Source organism: Alosa alosa, chromosome 17 (assembly GCF_017589495.1).
Source record: "Alosa alosa isolate M-15738 ecotype Scorff River chromosome 17, AALO_Geno_1.1, whole genome shotgun sequence".
Taxonomy (NCBI): domain Eukaryota; kingdom Metazoa; phylum Chordata; class Actinopteri; order Clupeiformes; family Clupeidae; genus Alosa; species Alosa alosa.
The window spans coordinates 14,555,496-14,562,349 of NC_063205.1; positions in this window are offsets into that span (position 1 = coordinate 14,555,496).

Consider the following 6,854-nt stretch of genomic DNA (forward strand, 5'->3'; position numbering starts at 1 on the left):
CAGTAAGCAATGGCTCAAGAGAAGATTATTGTGCAAGTCAAATCAGTGTTTTCCTAGAAATGCTCTGTAATCAAGTTTCTTCACTTAACACTTAACAATCTCACCTCTGCACTACCTTTCTCTGTCTAGTTTTTAGCCATTTAGCATACCGTTTTCCAGTTTGTAACAAGTGAGTATTTTGCACAACAGTGAATGATACTAGTGTAGCCTAACAATTTATGTCTTGATGTTAGGGGGATATTTTGAACAATTTTGAATAATGGGGGGGACATGTCCACCTCCAAGAATAGATTACGGTCTTTTACGGTAAGATTATGTCTTATCGAAAAGTTCTTGATTTCGAGTACAGAAGCCTTAACACCGGATAAAGTAAGGTTAAAAATATATATATATATATATATATATATTTTGGACATATTAGAGTATATTTGGACATATTATCCGTGAATATTGTTTGTGAGTTTGTGAATTTGTGTAATAGAATGGCAGGAATTGATTTCACCCACCAAGCAGAGCACCCCAATGTTGACTTTGGTACTTGTTGTCTAGCAGATACCAGTGAGAATTGAGTGTGGATAATGCAATTTAGTGAGATAGTTAGAATCATATAGGCCTTTCAGCGTTTTGGAAAACGGACCAATTTGAAAAACAATCTACCTAAAAATGGCTGTATGTACGTTCGATGGAAACATCAAAGTAAACTGCTAACTAGGCACACAATGTTATAGGATACCCCACGCATCGTGACGGGTGACGGCAAGCAAGATGCAAGCCTTCTTTATTTCAAGCCCGAACATTTTCTTGTCACATTCAGCAATCATCTACGATCCACTAGCTAACACCAAGGTATGTGTGGAATAAACCCTATGATTTATCCTTTTTTTTGGCCATTCAAACATGTAAATTTTTATTCACATAATCATAGGTTGTTGCCTTTTCTATGCGTGGCAGTCCAGGATAAGAAATAGAGAAGTTCAAAAAATTCTATTAAACAGTAGGAAAACGAGTGTGAACAGAAATGTAGTGTGTGAAGTTATTGGAATGTAAATAATTGTAACCACCTTCAACATATTTTTGAAGACATTTTGTTTCAAGTGTGCAACAAATGTAGTCAATTTATTAAGGGAGTTTGTCGGTTAGCTAGTTAGTCATTCATAGGGTAGATTCAGCAAAATGTTAGCAAAGTTAACTTTGACAAGGCTGGCGGCTAGCATTATTATCATCAAGAGGTGTGCTAACTCGTAAGCCTACCTCCGGTTTGTTTTGCATTGAGGTACTACTACAGACTTGAACTCTTATGGTAGGCAACGGAAATTGCTTAGGCTACTGCAGAAATAGTAGATTGATGCTCCTGTCAACAGTATTGGTCTGGGTGTTCTTTTTAAAACGTAGGCTAAATGTTTCATTCAAAGCAGTGCTTTCTCGCCTGCCTCCTTCAGTCACGATGGCCAGACTGCACTGGGTCAAATGTCACTATGAAATGCGATTAATCAGCGTTACATTTTTTAACACGTTATTATTTCTGTAATTAATTAATTGAAATTAACACATTGTTTTGACAGCCCTATTTTATACATAAACAAACAAATGCGACTTCCTGTGCAATCACTGACTGCACCTTTAAAATAACAAATTGTGACCACACCTAGTTTTTTTTTCATAGACGCCCTTGTGCGCGCAAGGTTCATGGACAACGTTTTGCATGTGGCGGAATAATGGTCATTGCGCTTGCCACATAGTAGCAACAAGACGTGCATCGCACCTGGTGCAACAATGGATCAGATGAAAGATAGGGCCCTTTTAAAACATGTTTTATTGGGATTGTATATTCAGTACCAGTGCATTTTTTAAATGATATAAAATTGAATATCAAGCAACACATTAAAACCCTAATACCTGTGACTACTTTGCCAACAAAATCACTATTCATGGATGATGCCGACAAATCAAATCATGTGCACTTCAGAGCAGAGACTAATTTGAGGATGTATCCTATTAACATGTTCCTGTTAAGAGCCTTCCAATGAAATAACCCAACTCGCAATGACACCTCCCAGGCTCTGTGAATATGCAAATAAGTAGCAAATTTCAAAGGTGGGTGCCAATCAGATTGTTTGCTTGATGGCTGGAAAAATGCAGGAATATGGCATTGTTTGATCAGTTAATTTGATTTAAAAGAATAAATTGGAGGGCTTAAATTGTGAGGGATTGCTGTTGTTTCTAGTACGTTAGATATTTAATAAGGGGCTTACTTTGATGGAGTGCCAGTTCTGATATAAAGACAAGTAACTGGATAGCCAACTAGCTGGCTAGTTAGCTAATTAGCTTGCTAGTTCTGTTTGTCACACCGTCACCACACATCACATCATTCCCACAGAGAGTGAAGAAAGCATTTCACTTTGCTCACATGCATCTGTATGTGGAGCCAATCAAATGAATGAGAGTTGGCAGCTCTGAGTATTGTAACAAAAAGCTACAAGGTTTAGATACACGACTGGTTTAGGTATAATCTGGTCTTGTCAAATGTTTCAGAAAATGAACATATCCTCTTCTTCAACAATCTATTGCATACTTCTACTGTTGGGCCAAACATTCTAGCCTACTTCTAGCTTAATGCTAGAGTAAGCTGAGCTGTTAATGGAATGTCAAGGATTTATCCTGGACAATATTAACTGTACCTTTTCCATACCTGAATAATATAACCATATTGGGAAGAAAACCCTCTCAAGATGTAATTTGAAGTGGGATATTCAGAAGTGCACAATGTACACTTAGAAATCCAGGTCCGGTTTCAAATTGCTTCATGGAGTCATTCTGCCTATAGCTGACACAAATTAGGTTAGTTGTTCAGCTTCTATAGAGTCTTCTGTAATTGCCTTTGTTAGGCCACATGTTCCCTATTAGGTTTGTGTGTATTTATATGTCAGGACTATGGTAATTTAGCTATATGTCAAATTAGCTCAATTTACAGGAGGCTTTCCAGAGAAAACAAGCATCTCGCTGATTACCAGAGAGCTGCGTTCACACAAACCCCATAGGGTTTCAGAGCGTGATTCACACAGTTGTCCAGTCTCTAAGCTCCGAGCCATAAAGCACACACATACTTGCACACATACACATACACACACACACACACACATACACACAGTCACACACACACACACACACACACACACACACACACACACACACACACACAAACAAACAAACACACACACACACACACACACACACACACACAGTTTGGCTGGACTCTAAGCTTGGAGTCATAAAGCACACATGCTTACACATGCGCACACACACACATGCTCACACATGCGCGCATGCGCACACACACGTGCACACACACACACACACGCACACACACACACACATACAGTTTATATATGCACACACAAAAACAAAAGCACACACAGTCTATGCACACACAGCCTACACGCACACACACCGATTGGCCTTAACCCTCCAGGTTGTTTAATGGGGTCATGACATTAATCAATGGCCCAGCTCTATTCGTAGTCTCAGCCTTCCCTGCGTGACAGGTGAAGACAGTGTGCTGTTTCGGCCGCCGCTCTAATGGAGGATGGCAACAAAGATAAACACGATGTGCCCACGTCTGATTTAGCTCCGGAGCTCCCTCCTTCTCCCTCTCCTTCTCCCCTTGTCCTCAGAGACCATAAAGCTGCAAGTATTGGACACTTGGAGGCAATGTTGCTCAGTCAAATTAGCCAGACCCTAAAAAAGTGACTCGAGAGTCGTGAGTCTTTCCAGGGGCTGGAATACACTGAGCAGTTTAACCTCTGCAATCCTCTTGTCTAATACACCCCCCCCCCCTTTTTCACAGGATTGAAGAAACGAACGCTATGCACACTGTTCTGCTCATGGGCAAAAATGGTCTGCTAATATGCATCGCTAAGGTTAAGACGTATGCACATAATGAAATTACACTGAAATCTGATTAGTCTCCACTGTGCTCCGCTCGGAAACACTTGCGTGAGTTAAATGCACGGATGGCCTAGCATTCAGACACCACATAGACTCAGACTCAGACTGTATTAAAGTCTAAGTCGTCCCTGTTCATTTAGGTGGGTCGTTGTGTAAACAGTGGAACAGCTGCTGACATCTCTTATGCCTGTGAGGAATACAACATGAGCTAGATCAGCTTGATGGGGTTCATGTCAGGGGCAGGTCAGTGTTAGCTGACAGTTATATGATAGGCGGTGCAGTCGGGCTTAGTTGACTGGGAGGTTTGTTGAGCATTTCTGACATGTAGGTATTATTGATAGTTTACTGGCAGTGAATAGTCGAGCATTTAAGGGAAGTGTTTTTTTTTTTTTTTGTAGAATTATCATTCCAGTGAAGGATAGTGTTCAAACGCTGTACATTTGTGAAGGAAAAATATGAACACTCATATACTGTATACATCTTCAATACAAGAATTAGGGAGTCAATTAATAAGTAGCAGACAATAAGGATCTCTCTTTCTCTCTCTCTCACACACACACACACACTCACTCACATATACACTACTCTCTCTCTCTCTCTCACATACACACACACACACATGAATGCACGTTGCTGCACCCCTGCATCTCAAGTGGCTCTTGTTCTTTTTTTCAGACTTGGCTGCATCACTCTGTCAGTCGTCCTTCTTTGTGTGCAGTCAGGTAAGAGAGAACAGCCTCGTCCCTCTCCACCCGCCAACAGGGTGTCACCCTCCAGGACAGAGTGTGTGTTCAGAAGGCTCAGGTTATCATGGTTACATAAGTGACATGCGCCAACTGCTTAGGCACACACAAAGACACACACATGCACCCCCACACACACACACACACACCCACACCCACACATACACACGCTCACATGGACATGCACACACACACACATGCACAAACACACACTCTGTCACTCACACACAATCACCTGTGTGTCCAGCAGCCATGTTTCCACGTGGGCGTATGCACCTTGCGTGGTACCAGACTCCACTTAGCAGCCACCACAAGGGGGCATAAGAGAGTTCAGCAGAGTGAGATGAAAATGAGGATTTGTGTATATAGGTGTGTGTGTGTGAGAGAGAGAGAGAGACCATGGATATACTTTTGAGACAGAAAGCACTTAATGTACTTTTGACATAAATTCAAACAATTGAGCTCATGTGTGATTTAATAATACATCTTGATACAAACTGGAGGGGTTCTCTAGACTATGATGCTATCTTGTCAGATAACAGTTGTAGTAAATGTAATATTTTTCTTAACTCTTCTGAAAGTAAGCAGTTTAAAAACAAACAAAAAAACATATTAAACTCTGTAATCATAGGGGTTCATGCAGTCGTGATCGCCCATTCCAGCCAAAATGTCTCATTTTGGCTGTATTGTCTCATGTATGTGGGATTACTCTTTGACCTCCTGTAGCCTGAAATATTATCAAAGAAATAAGCCTTATAGAAACTCATAAATTACTCTCGACTGCAATGTATTGCTGATTAAGGGCAATCTCATGGTCATTTCTCATCTGCTACATTCACATGTAATGTTGAGTTTCATAAGAGAGAATTCCTTTTTAGCGGAGGTCAAGGCAAAGACATTGTGTAACTCTGTCTGGGATTTTATCATGAACAGATTGCTCAGACTGTCCCTTGAGAGAAGCCAGAAGGGGCAGAACGTTTTTATAAGATGAAAACACAGAGAGATGCAGAGCTGGAGGACTGCTAAATAAAGCAAGACTTGTTAATTGCTCTTAGTTCTGGTTTCGTAGTGCTGAACACAGCTTCTCTGGGTTTGAAACCATATCAGTTTCAGGCTGATATTAAAACAAGCACTTCTGGAGACTCATGACAGCGCCTTTAAATTAGTCACATCTGCTTTTGTTCAAAGCGGTATATTGTTTTGAATACATGCGGTTTGAAGTTACATCTGAAAAACCATGAGAATAAAATCAGGGCTTCTGCCTACAAAATGTGTTTCATAATGAAAGCATTCTAGCTATCTGAACCAACTATGGAAATATTTTATAAGAACAGATATTCTGTCAATACTTTTTTTAAACAAACTTTCTCCCGTATTGCCTTTATACACTAATTCATTGACTCACACTGTATGTTATACTGTGTATCTTTCCATATTATAATCTACCTCATCACTCAGTAGTTCTCTGCATATGATGTGATATAAGTGGTTGTCAGATGGTTGGAATGTTTCACACCATGTTTATAGCACATTTGGGTCTTTGTGGCTGTTTGAGTATTTATTACCTGTCAGTCAAAGCTCCATCTGCTGGCCTTGTGTCACCTCATTCTTCCTCCTGATTGACATCCCCTTACCTGTGTTTGTCGAGCTGGACACTTTAAATCAACACTATGCAGAAAGTTACCACTTACCATTTACCATCTGGGGGTGTTGTTTCATAAGCTCATCATTCAATTCATTTGAGAGGATGCATACTGTATGTGCGACAGATCAAAGCACGTCATTCCTTCTCTCCACCCAGGCTGTGCATCACGTAGTTCTTAGGGCCTAAGGATAGGCGTTCCCATGACAAATGAGAAATGAGAAAACCTCACACAGCACCTCACCCACCTTGTTGTCACCTGACACCAGTCAGTATGCTGCAAGATTATTTTTTTTTCATCAGTGTCAACTATGCTGTTGTTTGTGTTTGCAAGGATTTTGCAGGCCAATTATTTTGCCGGTTCCAGACCAAAGTTACTTAGTGATACTTTAACTGCCAGAGTGGCATTCATAGCCATATATAGCCATATATCACCACACCTGTGGTCAGAGGTGGAACTTAAAGGGCCATTCACACCAAGAACAATAACGATAACATCAAAAAAGTATCGTTCTAGCTAATAT